We start from the raw sequence: 20,236 nt of genomic DNA, 5'->3' as shown, positions 1-20,236 counted from the left end.
TATCGCTACTCATGCTCATGTAGCTCCTACACCTCTTAGTATGCCAATGGCGTATGCTCCACGATCGCCTTATCACAACCCTTATCCAAGAGGAGCTAGGCCTAGTCACATATCATATCCTACGTCAGCTACCTACATACCCAGACCAACGCCAACTCCTATCAACCAGGCTATCCCAGAAGTGCCTCCACCAGCTATACCTGCTCACCTAGGTGATCTCGTAGCGTTTGCTCAGACGATCGGACGATCTATTTTGTGGAAAACATGCGGGGCATGCCTGAGAGAGAACCTAGAAGCAAGGCAGTACCCTATAAGTGGCTAAGCTCACTCAAAACTTCAGTGGTAACGAAGATGTTAGGAAGCACATTGAAGTCTTTAAACACGTGTGTGATAATGAGCTGCATAAGTGTAAAGCCTTAGGCTTCACCTTGAGTGGGAAGGCCAGAGATTGGTATCGAACCTTAAGGGTTGAAGAGCGCACCCACTACCCCACTCTCAAGAGATTGTTCTTGAAAGAATACATACGTGAGGGTGTGCTTTGGGGAGTAGCATCTCAACTCCAAAAAGCTGAACGCGAGGAAGGGGATTCAGTGAGAGACTTTATAAGTCGATTGAAGCATCTAAATTCTCGCTGCACTCCCGATGAGTGCTTCAATAATAACCAACTACTCGATAGATTCATCCGAGGATTGTGCCACAAGGACATATACAATGGCCTAGTCATTAGAGGTCTTACAACATGGGAAGCAATCACTGCCAATGCAATCCAGTTAGAAGACAACTTGATGATTGCAGGTAAAAAGGTATCTTCAGAGACAAAATCCGTTAGTTCGCAAGTATCTAGGCACGAGCCAATGACGGTAAAACCTATTGCCAAGGAGCCTAAGATATCCAAAATGTCTATGATCGACCTTACTAAGGCTCTCCAAGAATACTTTAGGGGTAATCGAGCTCCTCAAAATAGCCATATGTACCCAAGAAGAGAGCAACAATGGTGTTCGATTTGCTTAGGACCACATAGCACGAGTGAATGTCCCACATTCAGAGTCAAATTCAATGGGAATTGCAATGCATGTGGTAAGTATGGCCATCAATCTAAAGATTTCCTAGTACTTAAACAAATGTTGGCAAATCAGGCACCACTAGCCTGGTCAAACACACCTCAAGTACCCGCGCTAATGCCTGCACAACCTGTCGAGCAACCGTCACAGCACATAGTTCCAAGGAATCCGAATGTAGTCCAGTCTGTGCCGTTACCACCACCAGTGCTAGGACCACAACCTCCACATCCAAGGATTGCCCCAATAAACTAGATGGGTTGTGAGTCACATAGTGCATGTGGGGATTATGAAGAGGAGATAGACCCCACTGCTCTATACGGGATTGATGCATTTGAAATGACTCCCCATTACTACATGGAGGATCATTTCGGGCAAGTCAAGCCTGTATATCAAGCGGCTGCTCTCGCCACAAGAGAGCAAAACCTTAATACCTTCGCGAGGAGACCACCTCTTCAATGCTATGAGTGTGGTGGACTGCATCGTGTAGCGGAGTGCCCTAATAGGCTACAGAAGATCGCTACTCAGATGCAACCAAATCAAGGGAGCACATCGGGAATGCTGGTACTTACATGTAATCGTTGTGGCATAGATCATTTGATTGCTCAATGTCCACATAATCCTAATGCACCCAAGATTATGCCATTGAATTTGGTTGAGGTCACCAACCAGGCACGAGGAACCATACCTATCGTACCTGCCGGCGAATGTAGTTACACGGTCAATGCTTCAAAATCAAAACTACATTCTCGAAGAGAGGGATACTGCATCAATTGCTCGAGCAAAGAAAAAGAAAACACGGTGGAAGAGATCGCTTAATGCCACGAGCTCCAAGCCTAGTTCAAAGACTTAGGGACAGGAGACGACCCCGTGTATATGAATGGTCCTGAAGATGATTCCGATTCAATAGAAACCATGGGGACCAAAGCCACTACCTTAAGGGAGGAACCCACTCAGGAGCTCAACGAAGGAGAATCAAGCGAGTACATAAATAAGGGGAAATAGAAGGAAACTTCCTCGGCTCCACAACCAAGTCAGTTAATGCACTGTCGACCACCCAAACTGACTGAGACTCCCCAAGACAAGTCACGTGGGCCAAAAACCCTCAAGAAAAAGATTGGAACTTACCCAAACCCAGTTGAGGAGATTGAACAAGTGCAACACTTAAGGGGTTTGGTGGAAGAAACACAAAGAGAACTGGAGCCAACAAACCCGAGAAAAATCAAAATTCCAGACACAATGTTTCCTACGCAAGTTCAGCCTCGTAGGAACCATAAACCGTTAGCTATACCTAGTATCATTCGGGAAGAAAGTGAGGATAGGACATCAGGAAGTGGGCAAACACCCTTTTTGCTTGAAAGAATGTTTAGTGAGGGAATGCCTGACCCCATCGAAGAGGAAGTGATTCCATCTTCACCAGTCCCTAGTCAAGGGGCGATGTCTCAAAAAGTACCGTTGAATGTGTCTAAGCTAATGGATTTCATGTCCTCTAAAATCAGAACCACGATCATATCTAAATTATACGGAGATCCTGAGCTATTCTTAGCTCTTCGGGCATTTCTCAATGGAGAACTAAAGGCGGGGCTACCACAATTTGCAAATATGGATAGACCCGACACGCTTCAAGATGAAGGGGAACATTGGGATCTACAACCCAACCTAGATGAAGACTCGGCTGTTGAAATACCTGTGAACAAGTTGGGACAGTACTTTGAAGGTGACGAATCTAATGCAACCCTCCCCATTACTACCAAGGGATTAACTCTAAAGGGAATCCTTGATGGTGGTGCTGGAGTGAGCATTGTGACTAAAAACTGTTGGGAATCTATGGGAAGACCTCACCTCGAAGTCACAAACATAGTGGTTAAGATGGCAAACGGAACTATTGCTAAACCTATTGGAATGTTAAGGGACCTTAAGATCAAGGTTCTGGGATACAAGATAAAACATACCTTTATTGTAATGGATTTCTCCAAGCACCCTTTGTCATATCAAGGATGTTCTTTCATGAGGGAAGCACAAATGGTACATGAGACTGGTCGAAAAACCATGTCTACCAACAATTCCAGGATTCTGTCATTCAAGTTGATCTTGAGAATGGTCGTGCACATCCTTTAGGAAGCAAGGTTATCATTGATAATCTATAGGATACCACTATTCACTCTGCCCCATTAAGGTATTGCTATACATGCAAAAAAGAGACTGATGATGGGAAAGATTCTCCTTATATGGATGTCCTATCGGGTATGACTGAGTCGGATAACGTGGATTGCACCTAGCGGCAACCATAGACACATGGGAAAATAGAGGCACAAGTTGGGTAACACCTGAGGGGCAAGATATGCCACCGTTAGTGCCAATAAACATGATAGGTGTTATGCACTTGACTCCTGATGGAAAGAAAGTGGCAAACTCAACTGAGAGTAGCAAAGACTCTGACCAATGTAACTCTGAGTATGAATCTCAAGAACAAACTAACTCTGAGCTTGATGGGGGGGATGAATCAAATATTCACCCAAATGTGGAAGCAAGGTGCTCAAGGCCTAGGACAGTGACCTCCTGAGAGTGAGGGGGACACAAGTGAAGATCGACCAAGTGAATTCGAATCTGATAGAAACAAAAATCAAAAACTTGGTAAGAAGAAAACGAGACATAAGCGCCAACGCTATCGAGCTAATGTGCGAACCACAGAGGAACCACAATAAACAAGGAGAGATCCACTATAGAATGGCTTAGTTATGTAGGAGCTATTGACGCTCATCAGAAGTTAGTGGATAATTGGGGACAATACCTCCAAAGTGTCATGTGGTGTATTCCGCAACCTCATGATGTTGCCCAATTAGAGATCGAAGAGAAGCCGAAACTAAGTCGTACTGCAAGAAGGCGGCAAAACCAAGAGTTAGCTCAGCAATAAAAGGAGGCGGAATGGAAAGAAAAAAGCCTGGCACAACAAGAACCAATAGACTTACACCCCGCACCCGAGCATTTCAAATCATTCACCACAGGGGAACGTAAAGTGGTCTACACAAAAGCTCAACGAACACCTACCAATGGGAGTAGCGGAGTCTACGATGGCCCTGTGGTATTAAGGAGATAGACTTAGCAGATCTGGGTGAGGAGTCTAAACCAGTTTTTATTGTTCAAGACCTCACCAAGGCAGAAGAAGCTGCACTTACGAAGCTTCTTAAGGAATTCAAGGACATATTTGCCTGGACATATCATGATATGAAGGGTGTTCCACCCTCTGTGGTGCAACACACGATTCCAATGATTAGCACTGCTAAACCAGTCCAGCAACGTCCCTACCCAATGAATCCTAAGTACGCATAGATTGTACAAGAGAAAATTGAAAAGCTTGTAAAATGTGGATTCATATACCCAATTGAGCACTCAGAATGGGTTTCTCCGATAGTCATCGTACCAAAGAAGAATGGGAAACTCCGAGTGTGCATTGATCTCAAAAAGGTTAATGCAGCCACCAGAAGGGATCATTACCCCTTGCCATATTCTGAATATGTGCTTGAAAGAGTGGCAGGCAAGGAGGCATATAGCTTTTTAGATGGGTACTCGGGTTACAATCAGATCACAATTACAGTCGAGAACCAAGCTAAAACAGCATTTATCACGGAGTTTGGAGTGTTTTCCTTTCGCGTCATGGCCTTTGGCTTGACCAATGCACCTGCAACATTCCAATGATTGATAAGCACGGCCTTTAAGGAATATCTAAGGGACTTTTGTGAAGCTTTCTTAGATGACCTTTGTGTTCATTCCTCTTGGGATGAGCACTTGATGTGTTTACAAAAAATATTTGAAAGGTGTAGATTATATCGCATCTCATTGAATCCTTTCAAATGCCAATTTTGGGTTAAACACGGAGTTATCTTAGGGCATATAGTGTCCAAAAATGGGATTTCCACTGACGAGAGTAAAATCAAGGTCATTCTAGAATTACCCCCACCCACCAACTATAAGGGAGTCCAACGCTTTATGGTCCACGTTGGTTATTATCGAAGATTTATTTTAGTCTTCGCCGAGATAGCTCGACCATTGTATAAGCTTCTCATTGAGTTTATTTGGACTGAAGAATGTGACCGTGCCTATGAGCTATTAAAGAAGGCCTTGGCGAGTGCTCCAATCTTGAGAATGCCTAACTGGGATTTACTCTTCCATGTGCATATTGATGCATCAAACTTTGCTATTGGGTGTGTGTTAACTCAACCTGGAGAACACAAGCTAGACTATCCCATTAGCTTTACCAGTCGCCAGTTGAACGATGCTGAGATGAACTACACCACTACAGAGCGAGAAGGGTTGGCAATGATATATGCAGTAAGGAAATATTGTTATTACCTCCTTGCCACCAAGTTTGTTTTCTATGTGGATCATCAAGCATTGTTATATCTGGTAAACAAACCATGCTCCACAGGAAGAATTACATGATGGCTATTGATTCTTCTTGAGTTTGATTTCACTGTTGTTGTGAGATCTGGCAAAAAACATGTTATGGCTGATCATTTGTCTCGCATACCTAATGGTGAGGCTCCTACGGGGGTTGATGATGACTTACCTGACACTTCCCTGTTCATGGTGGAGACAATGCCTGAATGGAGTGAGAAGATTGTAAACTTTTTAGTTAATGGCTTTCCACCCAAGGAGCTTCGTAAAGATCTAGCTCGAAAGCTGATCAAAGAATGCGAACCCTATTGCCTGATAGCCGGGACTCTTTATAAAAGAGGAAAGGATGACATTCTTAGGCATTGTGCCCGAGAGGATGAGTATCTATACATTTTGCAAGAGGCACATATGGGTGTAGCCGGTGGTCACTTCTCAGGAGACTTAACTGCGCGAAAGATCTTACAATCAGGGTATTGGTGGCCCACTATGTTCCAAGATGCATCACTCTTTGTGAAGGGTTGCGCGATGAATGCTAACGATACAAGAAACCCCAGAGGAAAGATCAGATGCCCCTACATCCAATCAAAGTAAACCAACCATTTGAAAAGTGGGGTTTAGACTTTGTAGGTCCAATTAGCCCAATGGCCCGAAACACACAATCTCGCTATATTATTGTGCTATATGACCAAATGGGCTGAAGCGAAGGCGACACGTAAGGCAGATGCAAGGACAACAGCCAAGTTCCTCTTTGAAAATATAATCACATGCTTCGGTTGTCCTTTTGAACTTGTGAGCGACAATGGTACGCATTTTATAAATGAAGTGATTAAGGAGCTCACAACAAATTTCATGATATTCCATCATAAATCTACTCCCCTTACTATCCGCAAGCGAATGGCCAAGCCGAGAGTACCAACAAGACCTTAATCTCTGTTTTGACAAAGATAGTTGAAGCTCATCGCACGGATTGGGATCTAAAGCTTACAACAGCTTTATGGGCCTATCGTACTGCGTACAAAGTGGCAGCTATTAATTGCACACCATTAAAAATGGTATATGGCCAAGAAGCGGTCATGCCGTGGGAATTTGTCATTCCTAGTCTTCGTGTTGCTACTCAAGAGGGTTGGGATGGTAATCCCTTAGTAGAGCATCTATATATCCTTGAGCGGCTAAACGAAGAAAGACAATTGGCTGTATACAATGCCCTTATGGAGAAGGATAGAAGGAAAAAATGGTTTGATCGCCACCTGAAGGACAAGGACATCAAGGTTGGGAATAAAGTCCTGATGTATGGAATGCGTAACGAAAAGAAGAAGCTCAAATATGCTGGTCAGTGGTAAGGGACCGTATAGAGTATGTGAAATTACCCCGCAAGGTACCATCCGAGTGGAGACTCTCGATGGAGTTGAAACCATTGGATTCCTTAATGGGAGTAAATTCAAAAGGTACTATGACCCCCTGAGCCAAGAGGAGTTACATGCAATCCATCAAAAGAAGGCAGCTAAAGAATAAGCTGAGCTTAAAAAGATACAAGCAAGAATTAAAGCCAAAGAACGTCAACAGCGTGCTAGGCACCAACGAGAAGCCAACTTGGGGATTACACAAGCATTTTTTCGAGGAGGCAGACGAGGATTCACTGGAATCTGACCCACCTCTAAGATACCCAATTGAGTTACAGAGTCCTTACGGGGAGGTGCTGTATAATGCATTATTGGATACAGGAGCTCAACATAATTTGTTATCATATGGCGTGTGGTGTCAACTTGGAAAACCACCTTATTCGAGAGTGCTATCCAAGTTCAAGGAATCAACAAGAAGAAAACCCCGTCTCAGGAATTCTGCACACTCCGGTTGCCTATGACAAGGGGACCGTAATTCAAAGTTTTTTGTTTATGCCTGCGGGTACCATGGAAGGGACTGTAAACTTAGGGCGCAAATGGATGATGGCCACCAAGTGCAATATCGATTAGGCAACCAGACGAGTCACAACGCAAGAACCAACACTAGGTTTGACCGCTCAAAATCCCGCACCTAAGTCATCCACTCAAATGTTAGATAATGAAAAATCACAAATTCCAGTGGCAAAACCATCTTTGATTGTTTGCCACCCCTCTAACGCTTCAACGCCAAGAGTGGAAACATGAAGGGTGGTCTCTAAAGCTCCGCTTACTATGCCAAAAAATACATACAAATGGGTCCCAAAATCTTCATTAACAGCTACTTCCCCTGCTCAATCTCGTTCACACAAGAAACCTCGTAGTAGGAAGAAAACAGCTACCCACCTGAGAAAGGGCAATGTAACATCACGATGATGGATCCCTAAAACATTATTAGTAGCCCAAGGGTACTACGAGGGGAATGACCAGATTTGGGTCCCTAAACATAAGCTGAATCCCTCTACATCACCTGTAAAACCTTGCAAACCAATTGTTGCCACCCCAATGACAATTCAAGACCGTGGTAAGGGAAAGGTAACAGAGTGCTCCGCACCACTTCTTCCAGAGTTAGTTTGGATTCCTAAACGATATCGATCATTACCACCTAGCTCAGGAAGGGGGGAGCCACATGAAGCTTCTAGCTCCTCATGCTAGGCACACGCTGATATAGAAGTTTCTACATGCTCTACACCTACTCTTGTCAACACCCAACAAAAGACCGGTGAGTCTACGTCTCCCCTTGTAATAGTATCGTCGGAAACCATTTCCTCCATTTGTCAATGGGATCGTACACTAACATCTCTGCAATTGGATGTGGCCACAAGGGTCATAAAAAGCTATCTGCCCACATCACAACCTATGACCCGCTGGACAAATTGGTTCTAAGTGGCTGCAACATCATTGCAAAAAATATGATCTACCCAAGGAAAGGGGGAGCATGTACTCACGCTCGACATTCTAATGCTTCCTCCTTAACCTTCTCCCCTGACCATGTAATTACCAAATTCAAGGGGATGTATATATATAGCTTCATACACAAAAAAGAAATGAAAAGAAAAGCAAAAAATAGTAAAAAAAGCAAGAGCATGTTAAGAGCAGAAATATCTGTATATACAATCAAGAACTAGATTAACCTGTCACATAAACCTACTGATGCTATATCTGTGTTTGCAGATATGGTAGATGCACGATCATCATACACTTCATCCACTCCCACCTTTGGTGAGAGGTATCATCTGTACCTTTCTCAGATATTTCACATGTGCTATCCTATAATTGAAATTGAATGGGATCATATAGATGTACTAGCCAGAGAGGAAAATGTTGAGGAATTAGAATGGCTACTTCGCCTATTGACCATGACTGACCCCTACTCCGTAGAGGACATATCCCCGATAGCCCAATGCTTTCCTTTTCCACAAGATGACTATCCTCGCATTGTTACATTCTTAATGAGTTTATGTGGATGGGAAAATGAAAAGGAAATATCTAACAATGATGAATGGACGGATGAAACTCATGGCACTACTGAGGCTGACTTTATTTATTTGGATGATGCAGATATAGAGGCTTAGTCTTAGGGCTAGAGCCACGACTCTACAACATCCTCTTACCGTATCCTCAGTAGTAGTGTGGTGACTGGTAGGTAGGTTAGTGTTTTCAAGTTTTTTCTAGTTTGGATTCCTTAAACGAGTCTTTAATTTTTCACACTGATGTGCCTCTCGAGGTATAGCACTTGTTAGTTGGTTATACAAGTGGAAAAGTTTGAGGTGGGTTTGCTTTCAGGTCCTGAGATAGCCGCAACGCTCATACATAAATATCTCATCAAATTGCAGGCATTTTTCTCATCGAATCAAGGAGATCTCCAAAATACAGGTGTAATTCTTCCATACCCACTCTCTTTCATTTTTACTGTTCAATTAATTGCATGAACTATAATGCATGACCACATGGAAATTGTCAATGTACTACTTAGTTTTTGAAGTTGCTTGACGTGCTAGTGTAAATCATTAATGAGCTTAACTTTATTGGATATATTCCTAGGCAGCATGACATCTTTAGTTAACCTTGGAATACGATTGTCTTAGGTCTAGGGTCAAACCATCTTAATGTTTGACACCTGGCCATGTGTGTGTTGACCTCTAGGACATAGCTTTTACCCCTTTGTCGAAAGGATGCAAGACAAATTATAGTTCAAGAGCAAAGATCAAAAGAAATAAATTTTAAAAAAAAGCCTACAATAAATGGCAATACAAGTCTATAATGTGCTTTAATGTTGGCCTATCGCCTTATTGATACTTGGTAGGCAAGGAGTATTCTACTCCAGACCGATGCCTTGGTTGGTAGGGGGTAGCCTTGCCTAAGGTGAACTAATAGATTCCTGGATAATGCCTTGTGTTAAACATGGTACCAGGATCGATGTTAGTTTTGCCTTAGGAAGGTCAGCATTGTGTGTAAAAATTATCACGTGCATAAAAAAATAAAGACAAAAGGCTCCTGTAACTCTGATGTTTCTTGTGTCCCTAGGCTCGCAGTATTAACTTGTTCTTAGAGTAGACACAGTGTGGTCATCTGTTTATTTATTAAGCTTGGTTATTTTCCTTGACTTAGGCCAGTTATAAACCTTGATTAACCTTTGACACCTTACTAACTCTTGATTTACTTTCAATAATTTTAAACTCCTGTTAATTTGCTACACTAGCTCATTCATGTGACCCTTAAACTAAGTCTCATAGCAACATCCATTGTGGTCTAACATGCTTGAATTTATACACTTTATATCTTTTGAATTCCAGCATACTTTCACTCTACTTCCCTGTTTTGAAGACAGTCTACCCCACAACAACCCTATCGAGCTTACCATACCATAGCTTCAGAGGACGGAATCTACATCAGGAAGGGGGGCATGTTAACCTGACGAACATTGAGACGTACTATGTTTTACGTCATGTAATTAATATTAAGTATTCTGAGTCATGGGCCGGGCTTGTCGGTGCCATATGCAAAGGATAAAGGGATTGGGTGATCACCGATGAGAGGCGCACCTTGAATATCAGTAGGATAAGGGTTAGGATCGGTCGGCCATGTATGGGCGCCCATGTGTGAATGGCCAAGTCACCTATAAGAGTCAAATGTAACCCTAAAACCCTCATTCTCATGTGTTGAATACAAGAGTGCTCTTGCCTTATCTTCTTAGTTTCCTTCTCTTGTGTGTGTGAGAGAGAGAGAGAGAGTGAGAGAGCGATCGAGCGATCGAGCACTGTGTAGCGACACGGCAGCGGCGAGGCGGTAGAGCGGCGAGACGGCGGCTCCTCCTTCACTGCTGCGACGCGGGAATCCTTCACGGCAGCGGCGGCCGGTTAGAGTGGTGAGTGACACATCTTTGCATTCTGTTTGAGCTTGCTTTCCTGGATATATGCTTGTAGCCATTCGTGGCTCGCATACGGTGTTCGGCAAGTCCCCAGCTATGACCTGAATGGCAAAAGCACACAGTCAACACAAAGGGGGAAGAGTAGATGAAGCTCTTACCTCGTACCACTTTCTGTTCTTCTCTTGCTTGCTGCTTAGTCCTTAGCATGAACTAGTATTTAATACCATGAAAATATGCAGGGGAGAAGAGATCTTGAGCTCTTGCAAGCACGCACACACTCACACAAACCTCAGAAGAGAACACACAAGGTGAGAGGCAGAGGACGAGGTAGAGTCATGGACATGGTCAAGGTGGTGGCCGAACAGGTAATCAGAATTATGGTCAGTGCAGGAGGAAATAGTCCTTTGATGTTGGGAATGCCATTCCAAGGCTGAGGGAGTATCCTTGGGAAACTTCTGGAGCTTGTTTTTACTTTGCAGAAGGCTGGTAACTTCCTGTTGGGATTCTTTCGCTTGAGCCATCGGCGGCGCTGTACAGTCTCAAACTACTCCAATAATGCATTTGGGCACACACAAGAGTTGTGACCCTAGAATCTGCATTGGCCATAGTCATTGGTATTAAGAAACTAAGGTTATGTAGAAGGGGAAGAGAAGGGTGTGAGTGTGAAGGTGAGAGACTCACAGAATATAAGAAAACTATCTTGCTTATTAAGTTGTTTATGAATACAACTAGGCCTTGCTCTATACAAAATGCCTCCTAGCTTCACCTTTAAATAGGTGAGCTAGTGGACCTTAAGTCCCTTCACACTCACACCCTTCTCTTCCCCTTCTACATAACCTTAGTGAGCCATGCCCTCTCCTTCTTGAGCCAAGGATGATGTACCTTATTGGTTTGAGCATTTACCTCAACCACTTACTCACTTTCATTAAGCTTGTATCTTCAAACCCTAATGGGTATCACGTAACCAACATGCACAAAAGTTGTTGTAATTGTGGAGTAGACACTGCCCTTGACCAATTCATAAGGCAAGTGGTAAGACCCTCCCTTTCCCTTTCCCATATAAATCTACCTCACAACCATTACTCTAAGAAGGAAGGCCCTCATTGCCCATGGAGGAGGTATGGTATTAAAGGACGCATCAAGTATGTTGAAGGAACATCTATAAGCAAACCACTTAAGCAAGGGTGGCAGCCTTGTTTTGATCATTGTGTGAGAATGGTCAAGATGGAAAGCATGTGGAAGCACTGGCATGTATGTCTAAAGCATGTCAACTACTACAAGAGGTCAAGGAAGCACAAAGAGTGGGGTGCACCATCATTGAGGTGTACATCTTCATCGACATCAAATAAAGACTTAGATGGCATCATTGTATTAGCCTCTAAGGCTCTAGGAACATATTTGTAAATCCTAGATAACCACACCACCATGACATCCTTGTATGTCTAATGTTATAAAGGCAACCTATGTCCAATACCACCTATTCCATTCTTTCATAGTTGGTATTGAGGGGGGGTATTAAGAGACTAAGGTTATGTAGAAGGGGAAGAGAAGGGTGTGAGTGTGAAGGGACTTAAGGTCCACTAGCTCACCTATTTAAAGGTGAAGCTAGGAGGCATTTTGTATAGAGCAAGGCCTAGTTGTATTCATAAACAACTTAATAAGCAGGATATTTTTCTTGTATTTTGTGAGTCTCTCACCTCCACACACTTGATCTAGCATGAGCACCATGTTTTCTCAACAATTGTTTCCATGGCCATGTTGGCCACATTGCTTGCAGGTCACACATTCACTCGATCGATGCTTCTTGCTGCCACACTGCTTGCATGCTCGTCGACCCATTACCCAAGTCTACCTGGTGAGGGTGATTTTCTTGAAAGGTGGCCTCTATCACCTCCCAAAAGAAACACACTCACAAAGACAAAAAAGAAGAGATCTCTTGATCCTAAACCAACTCAATGGAAGAACAAAAAAAAAGGAAGCATCCATGTCATAAATACACAACCCATTAATGGAAACTGAGACTTGAAACTTATGGAATAGACCAAAGATTACTTATTAGTCCTCAAAGTACATGGAGAGAGAGAGAGTGGCTTAATCACAGATGGATTTCACACCTAGGGTGATGTTGGCAAGAGCCACATGATGCGGTAAGCATAGAGAGGAAAACCAAAGACTTTGGTGAAGGTATGGGTGATGGGGAAAGAAGAGGCTAGCATGAGCTTGAAGACTAAGAGAAAACTTGTTCTTTGGTGGTGGTGATAGATGGCCCCTTTTATAGGTGGTGGAGAGGACTCACTTAGCAAGGATTTAAGTGGTGTGAAAATGGTTCGATGAAGAGGTTGTAATTAGACCAAGTCTCAACTGCTGCTAGGTCCAAGATGGTGGAGAAAAATTCAAAAGATATGACTATAATTTTCTTTTGAGCCAAGATTTTCAAAGGCTATTTTAAATAGGTTTGGGGTGAATTATTACAAAGTGGTGAATGTAATTGTGGGTAAGAGAAAGAGTGAGGAAGAGGTGTGGGTAAATAGTCTAGAATTTCTACAGTCCACTGTTTAGGTTGTAACTCTTTATGTGTAGCTCGGATTGGAGAGCTTCCAAAACCGAAATTGAAGTTCGCCGCATGCTCTGTAAATTTGATTTTTGGTATCATACATAGTATGAACCGAAAAGTCTCATCCTGAAATTTTGACTAGAAGATGGTCAAAAATTGAATTTACAAATGTATACCCTGAAAACAGTCCTTTTGGTGGGTCTCCCATGTCTCTAAGAATTTTTTTGCCAAGCCATATTTGGAAGAAAAAGTGTACATATATGTGTATAATATCAAATGGAATCTTGAATTATTTAGGCATAATGTGTACCTTCTCTCCTTTGGTGATGTAAGACTTGTGCACGTGGAAAATTCCAATAAATGCCAAGTCTTTGGGCCGTCTGTGGATTATAATATTATCCCAATTTAAAACAATTTAAGACATTATTCCCACCCTCCTTTACTTGGATTGCCAAACCTATTCTACTAGGCTTATTACTCACCTTATATGGTGAAATCTAAAAAAAATCCCGCATGCCTTACATATCACCAAGATATATATATAAGATAATAATAATAGGAATTTTTACATTTGGAATAGGCTATAGTTTTTAAATGTGAAAAATGCTCATATAATTAAATAAATGCAAGATGGGGTCCAAGAAATGGTGATGAAGAATTGCCTTGGATAAATCCTCAAAATGACAAGGTGCTCCCATGAAAATGCAGTAGTGGTTTGAAATATATTTTGATGAGGTGTGCATCTACTCTCAAGCTCTTTTTAAAAATAAAAAAGTGAATGGATAACATAAATGAACTAGTGCATGTAATGTGTGAGGTTTTTTAACATTTTTTAATTAAGAAGTGATTTCTAGGAAAGGTGCTAAAGCAATGATCTAGAGGGTGTGCAAGAATGCGATTGTTTTGGAAAAAGTGCAAACTAGTGTGTAAAAGGGTGAATTTACAAATATGTGGGTACAAATAGTGGTTTTAAATAAATATGGCTCATATTTAGCCCTCCCACTTCATTAGAGGTATTCATACCTCTAATGGTGAATTGAAAAGGTAGGCAAATGAGGAGATATACTCTCTTGGATCAAATGTGTTGAATTGATCCTCTTTCTTGTCATCAAGATCTTCTTCTTTACTGTTGATAAATTAGAGAGGCTTCCAATGATGGCTTTACTCTCTGGAAATATGGCTTCAACCTCTAGCCATTCACTCTAATTTTGTGTACTTTTCCAGATAGATCTTGCAATCTGTAACTACCATTGGCAAATTTCTACTGGATAATGAAAGTACCCTCCCATATTTGGAGAAATTTGGTGTCATACCTGTTATCTAATCTACTATCATACCTGAGGAGGACGAGCATTCCATTCTCCAAGCCTTTCTCTTTGAGTGCTTCATTAAACTTATCCCGCTTCTTGGTGGCCTGCTGAATGTAGAAACTCATTGCTTCATCCCTATCAATCTCAAGCCTTTGTAGATCCAGTAACCGCTCCTCAAACCTCTCATGTGGCCCAACTTGGATTTTCACCAAGACCCTAAGACTTGGTATCTCCACTTCCAGAGGAAACAAGGCCTCTTGACCATAAATCAGGTGGAAGGGTGAGAAATTTGTGGCTACTCTGAATGAGGTTCTATAAGCCCATACGGTCAGTGAAGTGCTTGTTCCAATCCTTAGGTTGTCTCTCCACCTGTTTAGTGATTATTTTGCATAGAAGTCCATTGAATTTTTCTACTAATCCATTGCATTGAGGGTAATAAGGGCTAGATTACCTGTGTTTGATCTTCAACCTATCCAAATGCTCTAGGAGAACAACTGCCCTTAATCCTAGTCCATGATCTGATGCCAACTCCAAGGGTGTTCCAAACCTGCAACAAATATTGTAAAACACAAACTTGCTCACTTCTTTGGCTGTAATCCTCCTAGTGCTAGTCACTTCTGCCCACTTGGTCATGTAATCCTTAACCACAATAATGTAAACTTTTCCTAACTTGGTCCTTGGGAGGGGACCTGTGGCATCAATTCCCCATTTTTCAAATGGGTCATAGGAGAATATGGGATTCCTTGGTTCATAAGTGAGTCTCTTATCTCCTGCAAGTTGGCAAGCCTTACAAGTCTTGCACCAGTGTTGGACATCCTTGTGTAAACTGGGCCAAGCGTATCCTGTCAAGAGGATCTTTCTGCTAGTAATTTCTTATGCAAAGTGCCCACCACACACTCCATCATGTCAAGATTGGAGTATGTGACCTATTTCATCTGATAAGGGAACCCTCCTCATTACCAAGTCCTTCCCTTTGTGGTAAAATATTCTCCAATCAATTGATAAGATAAAGAACTCCATACTAACATGTGTCTTTTTACTTTGGTGAGATGGCCTGGAGGTTCTCATGTGAGTAGGAACTGAGTGATGTCCTGAAGATTCTCTTTGCCCCTTGAAACTTAGGCTCTTGACATTTTATTGCACAAACATCCAACTACTGGTTAGCTAGGGCATCTGCACCTCTGTTCTTATTCCTAGGCACATGCTCAAATTTCACAACATCAAACTCTCTCATTAAACACTTAACTTGCCTCAACCAGATCAAAAGATTAGCATTCTTACAAGCCTAGGTACCTTGAATTTGTCTAACTAAAAGCATGGCATCCCCTCTTACAATCAGTCTCCTAATCCCTTGCTCTAAACAAGCTTCCAATCCCAACTTGAGTGTGGCATATTCTGCCTCATTGTTTGAGTGGACGTCAGATAAAACTTTACTTACTTGGGAAACCACCTCTTGTTCGAGATTTAAAATGATAAATCCTCCTCCTGCCAAATTGGTCTTCTTTCTGTAGGCTCCATCAAAATACAATGTGAAGGCATCAGTAAGGGGCTCCTCTAGCTCTCAGGTTTTTTCTTTAGGGACCGCCTTCTTCTCATGATAGTGGTAAGTCAACACATTTGCTAGACTAGCACGGGTGCTATCCTCCACCATAAAAGTATATTCAAATTCTTGCAGCTCCAAAATCCATTTTGATAAAAGATTTTGGCAAAAAGTATGATCTGAATTTCCTTACTGCAAACATAAGAGCTAGCATCATTTTCTCCACTTTTGAGAAACTCCTCTCAGCATCTGTCATCACTTTGCTGGCAAAGTAAACAGGGTGCATATAGGTTGTATCTGGATCTTCCTACATTAGAACTGCACCAACTGCATGAGAACCAACACTTAGGCATACATAGAGAACCAAGTCCCATTGTGGTGGCATAATAACAGGTAGAGAACTGAGTTTAACCTTGACTTTATTAAACACTTCTTCATATTCATTGTCCCAAGTAAAGACATTCTTTTGAGTAAGTTGTTGTAGAGGTGACACTACTTGAGCAAGCAGATGAATGAATCTATCCAAGTGTTTAATGGTTACACAGCCAAGTAGTTAAGCAGATATAATTTCTCCACAAGAAAAATGTTGAATAGGCGAAAAATAGAGATTCAGACACAGCAGAAACATTATGCATAGACAGAACTTTGACAGAGCAAGGTCACACAAGAGATAAAACCCTAAAAATCTGCTTCATTCTCTTCTCTTTCTCTCTCTTCCTTTTCTCCCCCACATTACATTGCTTCCCCTTCTTTTCTATGCTCAAAAAACGTTTCTCTTTTCCCAAAACGTTATTCTTGAGTAACCGTTACATATCGTAACTTCCAAGATCCCAAGAAATACCACCTTATAATTTCAACTTAGCACATATTTGACTTACCAAATATCTGACTAACGACTTACTAAATATCTGACTATCCGACTTAGCAACATTTTGACTTACTACATATCCGATTTAGCAACATTCATCCTAAGAGAACTATGCCTTCAACACCAAGTACCTCACCTTCTGGAGAAAAGTAACTAGTTGTTTGGTGCTTGATGGAGACGGTAGAACTAGGAGGTCCCTCACCTTTGATGGATCTACCTCAATTCCTTGTGCAGAAATCATGTGGCCCAAAAGCAACACCTTGCTTTGAGTAATGTGACACTTCTCTGGATTCAATTGTCCACCTAGTTGAAATAATTTCTTCAAGCCCTCCTCCACCTTTTGGCAATGTGAAACCCTACTATTGTATATGCAGAAATCATCAATAAACACCCTTATAGATGATCCAAAGAATGGCTGAAAAACATAGTTCATGAATCTTTAAAAAGTGGCAGGGGCATTAGTGAGGCCAGAAGTCATCACTCTGTAAGTAGAACATCCCGAAGGGGTGATGAAAGTGGTCTTCTTCTGGTCCTCTTCAGCTATCCTGATTTGAAAATAACGTGAATAACCATCACAAACTGTACACCTTTCATGACCAGCTACCTCCATTAGGATCTCATCTTGGAATGGTAGGGGAAAGTGATCCCTCTTTGTGGCTGCATTATTGAGGGGTTTATAATCAACACATACCCTCCACTTACCATTCTTTTTGGGAGTGACTACCATAGGGGACACCCACTCTGAATTGTCCACGAGATAAATGAACCCTGCTTTTAAAAGTCTATTCACCTCTATTGACAAATCCTCTCTTTGTACTACCCCTAATCTTCTCAATTTTTGGACAACAAGCTTGGATTTTGTCTTTAGTTCAATATGATGCTCAATTACCTCTACCCCGGTGATTTGAGAGTAATCAGAAATGAAAAGATTAGGATACCTCTTTAGAATGTCAAGGTATCTTTCTTTTTCTTCTCGTGTCAAATTTGCTGCTAGCGTTTGCCTCAGCCTCTCCTCTATCCCTGTATCTATTTGGTGTGATGTCTTAAGATCCTCATTGGCTTCCTTGTTCTAAAATACTAGGCCCATAACATCAAAGGAGCTTCTATCCTCAGTGCTTGATTTCTTCCTCAGTCTCTGTGGTTTAGTACTCACTAATCTCTTCATCTATAGTGATTTCATATCTCAAATCAATTTCCTTACCTTTGTTCTAGTCATATGTGACCTTCTTGCTAGAGGACCCCTTCAACCCTTCTGGATTTAAGACAAGCATTCATGTTCCCCATTTTGATGTGCATGCATGGCAATAAGCCATGGCCTCCCTAAAATGATTGGATAGCCCTCCCCCTTGCTAGAGATAATATACACGTCAACTTCCACTTCAATGGAGAAAACTGTGATTCTTACACCCTTAATGACTCCTAGACATTTTATGATAGAGTTGTTGGCCAAGGTTACTTTAAAGGGAGATGGGGAATTAATCTCCAGACCTAGCCGCTGTGCATAGTCCTCTTTGACATTACACACATCTGGGCTTCTACATCCACATACACCCTTGACACCTTATGACTCTTAACCCAAGCATCTAAAACTGGGACAACATCTTTATGGGGGTTTCTTCTTCTAATTAGATTCAGGGGCTTGACATGCTTTTTCTTGGGGATTCTAGTGCTTGACAGCTTAGCCCACTGCTTTCTAATAGAGGCGATAGCTCTACGAGTTGTGGATAAGTAATATTAGGTCTTTGTGAACTCAAGTCAATGGAAAGGTCATAAGACTTGAGTCCCTTACCAAGAGGAAAGTCATCCATAGTGATCTTTTGATTGGACCTCTTGGCTTTCTTGACTCGCTTACTGCTCTCACCTTCCTCTTTCTTTTGCTCTTTCATGGCCTCCTCTGAGTCTTCCATCTTGTCATCCATGTGCTGAGCTCTAGTTCTTTTTATTATTGCTGGCATGGCCTCCAATTCCTCCATGGGTTCTTCAATTGTGCCTAATTCGAGCACATTGATTACTCGATTCTCTGCTGCTAGTGGTGGTGGTTGTTGTTGTGGCACTGGTGGAATAGGTGGAATGCTTGCAGCTAGTTGGGGTGGGGGCATATCCATTAGTAGTGGTTGAGTAGGCCTTTGGATTGGGAACATCCCCCCTAGAGGTCTCCTTGGGTACGGGTAGTTATACATCCCATGACCTGACTCATTACAGTTGTAGCAAATTAACTCTTGTTCTTGTCTCCTAGGTCCCCTTCCAGCCTCTCGTGGTGCTTGTGCTCTAGGATTTTGCATTAAATTTAGATTTAGACTCTCTAGTTGTTGAGTAATCCTTTGGAGAAGCTCTTGCTGTATAGCCTCAAATGCTCCTGGTGGTGCCATCCCTAAGACTATAGATGCCCCTCGTGCCAAATGAGCTAAAGGATCCACGTGAGTTCCCTCCTCTCTTCTTCCCATGTCCAATTCTACCTTAGGTCTAAGTGATTAGAATCTCAACTTTCTATCTTTCTCTCTAGCCACTCTTAGTGCCTCCTCAAAGTTGATTGGAAATTTAGACTCTACCTTTTCTCTTAAGGGTGGGAAAAGACCGGCTACAAACCTATCCCTCTTAAGAAAATTTAGGGCTGCCTCACCTCGAGGTAAAGAGTTGATCCACCTGGTCCAAAGATCTTGGAACTTAGCCTTGTACTTTTGAAAGTCTTGCAAAGATCCTTGTTGATGTTGCAGTAGTTGCTGCCATAATCCTTCAGGGGTTTCACCTCTTCCATATTTGTTGATGAAGGCCTCTTAAAATTCCTCCCATCCATCTTTGGTAGCTTGCGGGCAGGGTACCATACCATGTCTTAGCTTCCTCCTTTAGGACAAGAGGAGGGAAGGCCCTGATTTTTATGGCCTCAGTGTCTCTCCCCCAGAAATGAGATGGGACATCTCTAGATTATCCAAAAACTCCATGGCATCTTCATTTGCTCTCCCATGGAAGGTGGGAAAAGAAGTAGCCATTTGGAAAAAAAACAAGAAGATGAGGGCTCAAGAAAATAAAGGAAGAAAACTTGCTAGGAAAAGTGGATATTAGGACATCAAAACAAATATAAATACATCAAATGTGAGCTCATAATTAAGAAGGGGTAAAATGAATAGTTCTTGGGATGCATTGATCTCTGCTCCACTCAGCCCTGCAAAGGCGTTGTTGGAAATTAGCTTTTTGGCTTAGAACCAC

The sequence above is a fragment of the Cibotium barometz genome, chromosome 14 (assembly GCF_041138505.1).
Source record: "Cibotium barometz isolate CiBa-2024 chromosome 14, ASM4113850v1, whole genome shotgun sequence".
In the NCBI taxonomy this organism is placed as follows: domain Eukaryota; kingdom Viridiplantae; phylum Streptophyta; class Polypodiopsida; order Cyatheales; family Cibotiaceae; genus Cibotium; species Cibotium barometz.
The sequence above is the reverse complement of the archived record's forward strand: the minus strand, read 5'-3'. Positions refer to the sequence as shown.